This window comes from Trachypithecus francoisi, unplaced genomic scaffold (assembly GCF_009764315.1).
Source record: "Trachypithecus francoisi isolate TF-2019V2 unplaced genomic scaffold, Tfra_2.0 Lachesis_group7, whole genome shotgun sequence".
Classification (NCBI taxonomy): Eukaryota; Metazoa; Chordata; class Mammalia; order Primates; family Cercopithecidae; genus Trachypithecus; species Trachypithecus francoisi.
In genome coordinates this window covers 1730738-1742889 of record NW_022681472.1, presented here as the reverse complement: position 1 = coordinate 1742889, position 12152 = coordinate 1730738, and positions in this window count along the sequence as shown.

Genomic DNA, 12152 nt, shown 5'->3' with positions numbered 1-12152 from the left:
AGTCACTGGGGAAAAAAATGGAGCAAAAAATAAACTACCTGTATTGTAATTAGAGTTTCTAAGCCACACACACACATCTAGCAATAAAAGGTAAGCATGTCACTAAGTGGACCTAAGCACAACATTTGACCTATAAGTGGCTTCTGTTAACCCAGAATTGACCTTTAGAAACCCAGGTTAAAAGATAAAAATAAAACCCTGGTGCTCAAACAGATGGGCCCTGAGCTCACCATGGCCCTACGTACTTCCTGTAGCTCTCTGACATGAATGGACCACTCAAAGGAGAGGACTTGCATCCTCTCTCTCTCTCTCTCTCTCTCTCTCTCTCTCTCAGAAAGATCAAATGCTACACACTGCAGGAGGAACAGACCTCTCAGAATTGGTTCAGCCAGATCTCCAGGCAAATGAACAAGCAATGAAGCAAAAACAATGCCATACCCTTGGGAGATGTAGACTCCATATTCAGAGTTGCTATACTATATTACCTAAAATGTCCAATTTTGAACAGCAAAACATAAGAGACATGTCAAGAAAAAAGAAAGTGTGACTTATGCACATGAAAATAAGCAAGTGATAGAAATTGCCTTTAAAGGACTCAGATGGTGAACTTAAAGGAAAGAGACTTCAAAGCAATTAGCTATCTATATTGTTTCAAAGAAATAAAGAAAATCATACTTAAAAATTAAAGAAAGGGTGATGCATGGTGGCTCACACCTGTAATCCAGCACTTTGGGAGGCTGAGGAAGGAACTCGGGGCTGCTTTGGCCTCATGGGGCCTGGGGAGCATGGCCGCCTGACTTCACAGTCTGCTTGGAACCATGGGTTCAGGGGGATTATTATTACCTAGTAAGGTCTCTGGAGGACATGTTTTAATGTCTAGTTAAGACTGAGTGGTTTTTAATAATGTAAAACTATATGCCTAAGGAGCTTAATATATTTGTTCTTTTGAACAATTCAAGCATTTTTACTAAATCTAATTTATTCTCTTAATTTGCTTAGCAAATCTTTTTAAAACACATAATGAAAAGATAAAGATAGACTTTGAAAGAATACAAGCTCTAAATTAAGAGAATCCCCATATTAGTGAGATTGTGTCTGCTTGTTTTATCTGCAGTTAAGTTGTGTGCATGAGTGTGGCATGGTCAGTAGGGAGCCACGGACTGGTGGAAGCTGATGGGATCCTAGGACAGCTTCTGGGTCTTCAGAGAAGCCCACATAGCTGTGCCTTCCATGGACTTAAAATTACAGTGGGTTTCCCTCGTTAGGTTGTGAGGAGGGAGCACACCAAGGCTCACAACTTCTGCTTGGAGGTGAGCGGCAGGCCTGATCTGTCTCAGGGGGCACAGGAGTGAGCTGGGGCTGATCCCCCACAGAGGCTGTAGGAAGATAGAGGAACAGGGAGATCTTTACTGCTTTCATGGGGTAGGCTTGATGCATTTTGTTGTTTCCAGGAGGAGAAAATATTAATGGTTGTAAGAGATTTTCTAGATTTAGGGATCTTTTTGTCATAGAGTAAATCACAAAGTGTGGCAGGAGTTCACTCATGTGTCTTAGTCCAGTCAGGCTGCTGTACAGATTATTATAGGTCATGTGGCTTATAAATGATAAGCATTGATTTCTCCCTCAGTTCTGAAGGATGGAAGCCCAAGATCAGGGCACCAGGGGTGCCTGGTGAAGGCTCTCTTCCTCATTCTTAGATGGTGCCTCCACTGTGTCTGTGTGGTAGGAAGGGCAAGGGTCTTGGAGCCTCTTTTATAAAGCACCAATCCCATTTTTGAGGGCTCTTTCTTTATGACCTCATGATCCCCACTTCCTAATATCATCACTTTTGGGGTGAGGGTTTCAAGATATGAATTTTAGAAAGATACAAACATTCAGATTCTAGAGTCCCTCACCCATATCTATATTAAAGAGTGTGACATCTTTCAGAGAAGAAGCAGGGGGCTGTGCACACCCTCATCTGGGGGAGGGCTGGGCTTGGCCTTGGTCAGGCAGCAAGGCTTTCAGGAGAGCACCCTGTCTTTGTGGGGTCACAACTTCAATATGGCAGGGTTCTGTGGTCAGTTCTGCATTCACAGGCTATGCAGACCCCTCTTGGCTGTCTATGTGGCACCTCAGAACCTCTCACTAAATACTCACCTTACACAGTGGTTATAAGAATGGAATGCATAATAGATGTTATCACTACACCAGTCCCTGACACAGGATGAAAACTCAATCTATGGGGATAACCACATATTGTTTTTAATTTTCCTCACAGCTCTTACAGTCTACTAAGGAATGCCAGAATTTTAATTAACAAGAAGAAGTGTTTATGGTTTAAGAGCAAGTCACAAGGCAGCATTTGAGTCATTTGTAAAGTTGTCCTCGTATTTCTTGCCCCTGGCGTATTATGTTTGTAATATAATAATTTACGCATGTACAGTAGAGATCTCTCAGCCCGAGCAGGGTTGGGGTAAACGCTGTGAAGGAAAGTTACAGCTGGGCCTTGTTGAACCTGAGCAGTAGGTGCTTATTTAGGGTCCTTCCTCCACTTTGAGGTATTATTTGAGGCTGAATTACCTGGGCTCTGAGGAAACTCATCATTAAAAGGGAGGGTGCTGGTCTCATTTGGATTCTTGATCTGCATGAGCAGATGTATTCAACTCATAAAATATACCACATTTTACCCATATGCATACATTTTAATGTATGTATTTAATGCTTAAAAGGTTGAAAAAATAATTTTGTTTTTTAATCTGGAAAGAACAATGTGAGGACAGAACCTCTGCTACTGTGTGTGTCTCTCATCCTGATGTTGACCTATGCAAAAGAAAAAATCTGCTCCGGACACTTGTGAAAACCAGCAAGACAGATGTTATTGGAACTCCTGCAGTAGGCGACGACTCTCACTACAGAGCTGAACTCAGCTCTGGAGGCAGCACGGAGAGTGAGTGGAGTGTTTATGGACAATGAGCAGAGGGTCAGCCAATGGACAGTCACTAAGAGGAACTTGATGAGGTATCAAGGTAATGGGGGTTCTTATTAAACTGGGCTACAAAGTGTCTTTCTAAAAACAAGCCAAGGAGCCAGATTATCAAGGTTGGGAAGGGGGCTTCCTCACTAAACTGATTTAGCAGGAACCTACAGAAGGCCAAGTTCAGGCTTAGCCAAGAATAGGGATTAGAGGAACTGGACTAGAGTTGGTCAAGGAGGGACTCCTTAATGCTGGTGCCACTGGCTCTAAGTCCTGCTGAGCTCCAGGAGCGACCTCTGCATGGAATCTCTCCTTGGGAAGGGCCAGTTACAGGGATGGGAAATGGGGCCAAGGCTGTGGGTCTTGGTCTGTGGTGAGGCCTGAGGGATGAGAATCTGAGGGGGCAAAACATACTTAAGACCCTCTCAAAGGTGGGGTGAAGCCAACTTTCACCCTAAGGAGCAGGTGCAAGGGCAGACATGGGAGCATGGGGCCAGGCCAGGCCTGTGGGCTCTGGGAGCAGTCAAGCTGAAGGGCTATTATCCAGCAGAGCAGGGCAGGGCTCCCACCCTGGGGCCACACTGCCTGGTGCCAGTCTCTTTCCATCACTCATTATCTGTGAGGCTCGGAGAGGTCCTTCCCCTCACATAGCCTCAGGCTCCCTCACCTGTGAAGGTGTAGACAAGGATAAAAGGCAGGATCAATGTGGGTGTCAACAAGCTGAGGCCACAGAGGCCTTCGGGCCATGTAGAGGCAGCACTATGAGGTCTATGTAGAAAGGAATATCGTTCAGTGCTGCCTGCTGTGTCCTCACTTCAGCTGAATTGGCACCTGGGGTATGGTGGCCTGCAGGAAAGTGTGGATGAGTTGGCTGGTCCTGGGGCTGCAGGGGTAGTCTTTCCAGGGCCAGGGCTATCACAGCCAGGGGCTGTGGAGTTAGGGAGCATCCAGGGGCACTCTTCCTGGAACAAGTTGGGGAGAGCTGAGGGACACTCAGGCAACACTCATATGCCCATTGTAAGTGACAATGAGTCAGGCATCCCAGTGAAAAACCGAGGCTCACAGTGACAAGTGACCAACAGTGCGAGAGAAGAGGGCCATGTCCCGTATGTGGCTGACCTGACACAAGATGTCTCCATGGCCCTCAACCAGTGCCCTTTTGCCAGGTACCATCTGTGAGCAGGCAGTCTCTTAAGATACAGGAAACCAAGGACCACATGTAGACATGCCCTGGTCAGAGAAGCTGCTGCCCTTGTAACACCTGGGGCTCTGGGCCTCTCTGTGCTGTTCCAGAAGACTTCCCCTCTTGTCCTGTGAGCAGATGGAAGGCAGACCCTGGTGGGCACCTTACTGGGGAGATGGCACAGTTGACGTAGTGGGACCTTAGCTGTGGAATATGGCAGTGAGGGAAGGCTCAAGCATCAGCAGGTGGGAAGGAGGTGGTGAGGGCAGTGTGCAGCCAGGCCCCAGAGCCTGCTGTGGAGGAATCAGAACCCCACAGCTATGGGGCTTGTGCTGAGTGAGTGGTAAGAGGCAGAGCTTGACACAGAATGGGAGGCCAGGCCAGGCCCAGACCAGCCAGGGGGAGCTGCCTCCGTGGGGAGTGAGGCTGGGAGAAGGGAGGGGCTCTGATATGTCTCAGCATCTCTCTGTGGGTGACACGAAAAGCCCTCACAGAACATCTTGGTTGTAGGAGGTAGTGATTTCCTTAGTATTTTATCCTAAAGCTCCAATAAATTAAAGACCCTAATATCTGAAGGTGAAGACCCCATTAAAATGATAAATGGCCTCTACCGCTCTCATTAGTTTATAACCCAGATAGAAGAGGCATGTGTGGCCATCTCCAAGGAGCAAAACTCCAGGCCAGAAAAATAGCCCCAGAGATGGACATTTGGAGACATGAATCTGGGTCCAGGGGGCTGAGAGAGGCCAGGGCTGGCAGCACCGCAGGAAAGACTGATGGAGCGCACAGCAAAAGGACAGACCTGGGTTTTGGAAGTGCCCAGCCTCTCCCCAGCCATTCACTCAGCAACTGAGATCCCTGCAGAGCTGTGGGCCTGGCTCTGTTCCATATTTGGCTGGTGACTCTCTACTGGCCACCCCCTCCCTATGAGCTTTATTTTCTTTAATTTGTAGGATGCTATCCTCTTCAGAGGGGCTACACATGTATTAATCCTTCCAAAGTCATAAAGGGCCTCACACCATAAGGTGTTATAAGTGTCAGTCCTAGGCTTGGCCGATTGAAGATTAATCCAGGTGGATCCATGTGTATGGAAAATGGTGAGGGAGGGGGCATAGCCTTGGGAGCAGCGGCCAGAAGACAGGGGCTGTGTGCTTGGCTCCACTTGGTCTTGGAGTCACTGGGTCTGTAATGCAGGTGTGCTGCTCCTGTTCCTGCCTCAGTGGGCCCCGGAGAGAGGGCCTGGCCCTGTACTGCCCCTAATACACAGGGAGAGTCTGGTCCTGGCTTGGGGTATCCCAGGCAAATATCAGAGATGGTGCCTCTTCAGCCCTGCCCTCCCTGGGAAACAAAGCACTTGTCCCTTTTTGCACTCTCTTATTTAGAACCACAGGAAGCACTCATCAGCCTCCACAATGTGGTCTGTGCATATGTGGCATTTTGCTTTCCAGTGTGACATGGTCACTGGTACTGGACTAACCCTGCAGCATCAGTCAGCAGTGGACATAGGGAAGAGACACACACGGTGAGCCCACCATCACCCCAACATCACCATGGCTTTCTGCCTCCTGGCCACAGCCAAGGGTGGTGGAGAGCAGAGCAGCAGGAAGAGCCACAGCCTCACTGAGCCCTGGAGCCCAGTTCAGAGCAGAGTTGCAGCTGCAGAGGCAGGCAGACGGCACCTGCAGGCACATGGTAGGCAAGGGCAGACATCCACATGGGTTCTCTATGTCCATGCCCTTGTTTCAGGGCTGGCTGGGCATGTGAAGGCTCAAACTCCATGTCCTCATAGAAAGGGCATCTGTAGCTGAGAGCTGAACAGAGGCAGGGTGGGGAGATGTGGGAATCCTGCCCAGTGGGATTCAGAGAACTCACCAAGCACTGCAGGCCCTTCCATCAGACCCCGATAAGCCACGCCTTACAGATAAGAAACATGGCCTGCAGGAAGGCTTCACCTCAGAGTAAATTACAAACAGAAAACAGACATAGACACACCATAGAAGGAACCAAAACCATGCCTGATAGATGCAAAGATCTGTGACTTACCTGTCTCTATAACAGAACTTAATGTAATGGCTGTCTTCTCCCTGTCTCTCCTTAGGGGTTTTATCAGCTGTACATCTATCTCCTAGCAGCTTCTGTGTCTTTTCTCCCTGGAATGTTCTCCTGTGCCCTCCTTTTCCCTCCCTCAATGAGATATAAACAAACTGTTTCATGTCTGTCTTGTCTTGTTGGAAGCCTGGGGCTTGACATCAGATGCTTATCATCTCAGGATGTGTGCACCACACAGTTCTCTATCTCAAAACTCTTATTCTTACTTTGTTAAACAACGTGATTTTCAGGCATTGCTGAAAATAATTTACTTTTTTTTTTTTTTTTTTGAGACGGAGTCCCGCTTTGTCCCCCAGGCTGGAGTGCAGTGGTGTGATCTCGGCTCACTGAAAGCTCTGCCTCCTGGGTTCACGGCATTCTCCTGCCTCAGCCTCCGAGTAGCTGGGACTACAGGTGTGTGCCACCACACCCGGCTAATTTTTTTTTGTATTTTTAGTAGAGTCAGGGTTTCACCGTGTTAGCCAGCATGGTATCGATCTCCTGACCTCGTGATCCACCTGCCTCGGCCTCCCAAAGTGCTGGGATTACAGGCGTGAATCACCGCGCCTGGCAATAATTTACTTTTTAAAAAATATCAACTCAGCTTAAGATCTGGATTTTGCAATGCATTTATTACTTTATGTGTCTCTTTATTCTCATGTGAAATTGTATTCCAGGTACTAATTAATCCTGCAAAGGCTTTCTTCCCTTTCTAGATAACTTGCAGTGTTTGGGGCACTAACTGCATAGTGTCCTTACTGTTTTGTCAGACGTCAGCCCCTTTATTGCCTTTGGCCCATCAAACAAGTCCATGGTCCTTTATTTATTTTCCAAGACTGGTTTTCCTGTGGGGATGAGCAGTGACCTTGATGGTCCCTCTAAGGTTGCATGTGTGGTTGTGAAGAACTGTAGTGGAGCAAGTGCCGGTCAGAGGCAACGTAGCCAAGCTCAGACCCCCACCGGCCCTGTCTAAAGCCTCTCTGTCTCAACTCCTCACTGAAGGAAAGGGCAGAATGTCTCAAAGGTTGAGACAAAGCTGGGGCATATTAGAGCTTCTGGGACCATGACAGAGTGGACGGCAACCCCAGAAATCTGCTCAACACTGAGTGAGGCAGGTAGTGGACTCTGTTTATCCAATTTGTTAGGTCTTATCTTCAGATTCATCAGAACTGAGTAGGAGACCAGGTGAGAGACTGCACCAAGACTCTCCCACACAGGTGGGATTGCACCTGAAAGTAATTAATCTTGCTGTTGATACAGGTGAATAACTCCATTTGGTTGGCCAAGAAGGACATCTAATACACATGACAATGGTGGACCAGGTAGAGAGTCAAGAAAGGTTGGGCCCAAAGTAAAGAAGCAAAAGTTTCTCTGACACACAGATTGGGTGGAATTTGGGAGTCCAGGCAGCTGAGCCCCACAGAAGTCTCTTCACATGGAGCAGAAGCCCAGTCAGCCTAGAACTGAGGGCTCATTCTCAGGAAGGGCTGGTAATACCTCGGCAGTGCTTTGGACTCAGGAGAGACTTGGAGTACTAAGGCATCCACTAAAGAAGGACCCAGCATAGAAATATAGTCCTAAGGATTAAACCCAGGGTGGGGCTTGGGCTCAGAAATCACGCCATTGGACTCTGGGCACTAGGTCAGATTTGGGCCAGTAATAAGTATTCTTAACATCAAGTCCCTGAGTATGTGGCCATAGCTGTTGAAGTACTACAGGACCTCTGCTGGAAGGGCTGACACTTTCTGTGGATAGGGATCAAGCGGCCTTGCTGTGTTGAGGAGGCTGTGTGTAGAGGCTGGAAACTAGGCTGACCCTGGCAGATTGGAAGGTTGTTCATGGACCAAGCACATGGGCTTCAGTCCACGTGAGCCACTTGGCATCATTACACAGCTAATGAGTGCTGTTTGTGGATGCTCCTTGAATGTGCATTGTAGTTGAATGAAAAAATTCATTCATGTGAATTAATGAGAGAGGGAGTTGGAATAGTAAGAGGCTGGCACAAGCAGACCCTCATTAAACTGCAGAATTAATGAATGACTAATACAAAAAGTATCACCAGCTGGAAAAAAAATCACTCCACGCACTCTAGTGAGAGGAAAGAATCATGAGGCTGTGGCACATGGCAGGGTTTGTTGGTGGGTCAGTGACAAGGTTTCAGTTTGGAGGATGACTTGGGTACATTACAGACAAATCAGTACAACTCTCAACTTTTTTGTGAATTGCATACCTATTTTACCTTCAAGACAACCTCATGAACTGGGCATTATTATCTATATTGTAGAGCCCAAGAAGCTGAGCCTCAGAGATGGGTTGACTGACAAAGGTCCCTCAGCTCTTGGACACCTAGAACTGTGCAGTTTGAAATAAGCCATGGTGAGAAGTATTCCCTAAGGCAGGGAGAAGAGGCTGGCTCCACAGAAACAAGCCCTCAGCAAGGCAGGGTTCAGGAAGTCAATGTAGGTGGCTCCAAAGGCAAGGCTAGTTCATTCTGATTCTTGACAGAAGGTGGCTTTTCCTCTGCAGGATGTGGGCAAGCTCATCCCCAGGTGTGCATGACTTTGGGAAGAGAGTCAGCTGGCCTATGTTTGAGGCAGGAAGAGACATGCAAGGATTACATTTATACCAAGTTTGCTACAAAGTAACAGATTGTGAAATCTCACAGCTCCAAGTGAGGTAAGCAATGTTCACTGATGCTCATGAAGAGTGACAATACATTTATTATCTCATCTGTGCAACTTTCAGAAGTGAATGTTTGCATATTTAACAATTATCCTAGACTTCAGACATAGCCGAGGAGTGTCTACAGCAAGCCGAGACCAATGGCACCATGGATCTGGGGACTAGGTCTCCACAGCAGGCTGGGCACAGTCTCAGGACTCCAGGATGCAGAATCCAATGGCAGAAGCCGGATGAGGGCAATGCACAGCACACACTATGGGCCCACACTGACCTCTCTCTGCAGGGATCATCCCCACTAGACCTTGAAACATTGTGAGGGGATAACTAAAAGGAAAGCACTGAACTCAATGTACATAAGAAAAGCTGCCTCAAATGGTTTTGTGACTTAGGCAAGTCACACGATCTGTTTTAGGTCTCATGTTCACCATCTGTAAAATAGGAATAAATAATTTCTTGCCTGTCTCCTATGAGATTGTTCTGACGTTTGAGTGGAACAATACCTGTAAAGGGGCATTTTGAAGGGGCAGTGTGATGCACACGGAAGAGCACAGTTCACTCATTTCCACCACTGTAGCCACATGAGGGAGTGGGAGTGATATTTTATATCCTTCTGTGAGACTGTGAGCTCAGGGATAACATGAAAGAACCTGATATCCAGGTGGAGAATTTTGGGGAAAAAGGTCAGGGAGGGGAGGGCTGGCACAGGTGCTCTCAGGGTGATGTGTGGTCCTGGAGAGCCTGGTCAGAGCAAGGGCACTGCAGGAGCCATATTTGGGTATGTGGACGCCCTGGGTCTTAGGATTTTATACTTGAAGTATAAGTATACTTTATATTATACTTATAATATGTGTTATTATAAGTATGTGTTTATTAACACATGTTTCAGGAACACTCTGTCCCTAAACTAGAGAGGACCCATGGGAGGTGCACTTTCTTCCTTTGGATTTTATAAGGACACACTAGAAAGAGCGGTGGAAAACTTTCTAATCTGCAGCAGAACTCGAATGTTCAGAGGTGAGGAACAAGTGGGCAAGTCAGACCAGGGTCTGATCCAGAAGTCATACCTGTCATTTTATCTAAATGAGAGTGAATGAGATGGGAAAGACCTTGTGTGTCCTTTGCTTCTAGAAGTAAAGGCAATGAGGGTGCCAGCAATACATCCTGAGCATTTACATTTACTGACAGAAACCATACTTGTTTGTTATGCAAAAGTTCTGTAAAAGCTTAGATATGCAGTAGAAATTATTTAGGTTGAGACAAGTGGTAACAATTGTGGCTATTGCTAGGGGTCATTTCACTTAAACACCAAATGCTCTCCTGCCCGGGGCATCACGTTCCTTCTGTGTTAAGCACAGAGTGGACTATTGGTGTGTTGATGAAGTAGAATCTATGCAGTTTTCCCTGTTCCAAGGTGCTATCATCCATTGAAAGACTTTCTCAGTCAACCCTGTATGGAAGGAAAGTTGGAGAAATCTTGAAGAATAAAGACTTGCACAGAGAGTTGAGCAGCAGGTTCTTAGAGAAGGCAGTATGTATTACTGCTGTGTAACACATCGCCACAAATTTAGCATCTTAACATCACACATTTTTCTCGCAGTTTCTGTGCGTCAGGAATCCAGGCCCAGCTGAGCTGAGTCCTCTGATTCTGGCCCTGGAATAAGCCTGCAAACAAGGTGTAAGGCAGGCCTGTTGTCTCACCTTGCAATGGACAATTTTGTGTGTCAACCTGACTGGATTAAGGGACACCCAGATAGCTAGTAAAGCATTCGGGTGAGTCTGAGGATGTTTCTAGAAGAGATTAGCAATTGAACCAATAGACAGTGTATTTGCTGGAATTTTCCAGAAAAAAAGATAGTATATCAATATCTAGATACAGACAGATATATGTGAGAAAAGACTTATGAGGGGAACTGGATCACATGATTATGAAGTCTGTAAAGTCCCACAATAAGCTATGTGCAAGCTGGAGACCCAGGGAAGCCCATATGTAACTCTCAGTCCCAGGCTTAATGTCTGGGAATCCAGTGAGGTGGTGAGGGTTGGGGGATGGTTCTTGTGTGAGTCCTGGAGTCCACAGGCCAGAGAGCTTGGAGTTCTGATGTCCAAGGGCAGAAATGTGTCCTAACTCCAAGAGAGAGAGCGGGATAATCACCATTCCTCTGCCTTTTTCTTTAGAATTATCTCCAGCTGATTGGACAGTGCCTACCCACATCCAGGGCATCTTCCCCACTCAGCCTTACACACACTCAGGAATAATGCTTTATTGGTGCTCTAGATATTTCTTAATCTAGTCAAGGTGACACACAAAATTAACCATCACACAGAGTAAAAAAGAATTGTCCTCACTGATGTGGGCTGGCATCATGAACAAAACAGAACAGAAGCCTGGGGAAGAGCGGATCTGCTAAGCTAAGACATGCAACTACTCCTGCCTTCCAACATAGGGTCTCCTGGTTCTCAGGCCACTGGATGCTGATTGAACTACACCATGGGCTTTCCTGGGTCTCCAGCTTGCAGAGGACTGGTCATGGGGCTGACTTCTCGCCTCTGTAATCACAATTTCCATAATAAATCCCCTTTCATAAATCCACATATATATGCTATCAGTTGTCCTTCTCTGGAGAACCCTGGCTAATCCACACCTGAGATCTCGACTGGGACAGGGCTGCTCCTTCCTCACGTAGTATTGGCAGGACTCGGTTCTCTGTGGGTTATTATGTTGACCCCTTTGTTTCCTGCTGGCTGTGGCTGCAGGACACCCTCAGTTCCTGGCCACATGGGCAGTTCACAGTGTAGCAGCTAGCATCACACAAGCTGGCAAGGGTGTGTCTGCTGTCAACAAGGATGTTATAATCTCATGTGATTCAATCACATCTGTCACAGAAGTGGCATCCCTTTGACCCTGAGAGATCCTAACATCACAGCAAATTACTCAAGAAGAGGGAATTGCACTAGGCTGTGAATACCAGCAAGCAGGGGCCACTGGGGCCATCTAGAGGCCACCTACTGCAGCCAGCCTGCTGGTCGCTGGTGATGCCACCCCCTAGCATCCAGGTCCTCATGTCACCTATTCCCCTAAGTGTGGGCAGGACTTGTGGAAAATTCAACAGTCCACGAAATGTCGATCCTCCAAAGACCACATGAGCTTGGAAGTGGATCTCTCCCCAGTCACATTTTGAGATGAGACCTCCAACTCTGGTCAACATCTTGGCTGAAGGCTCATGAGGCCTCTTAAGGAAAAGA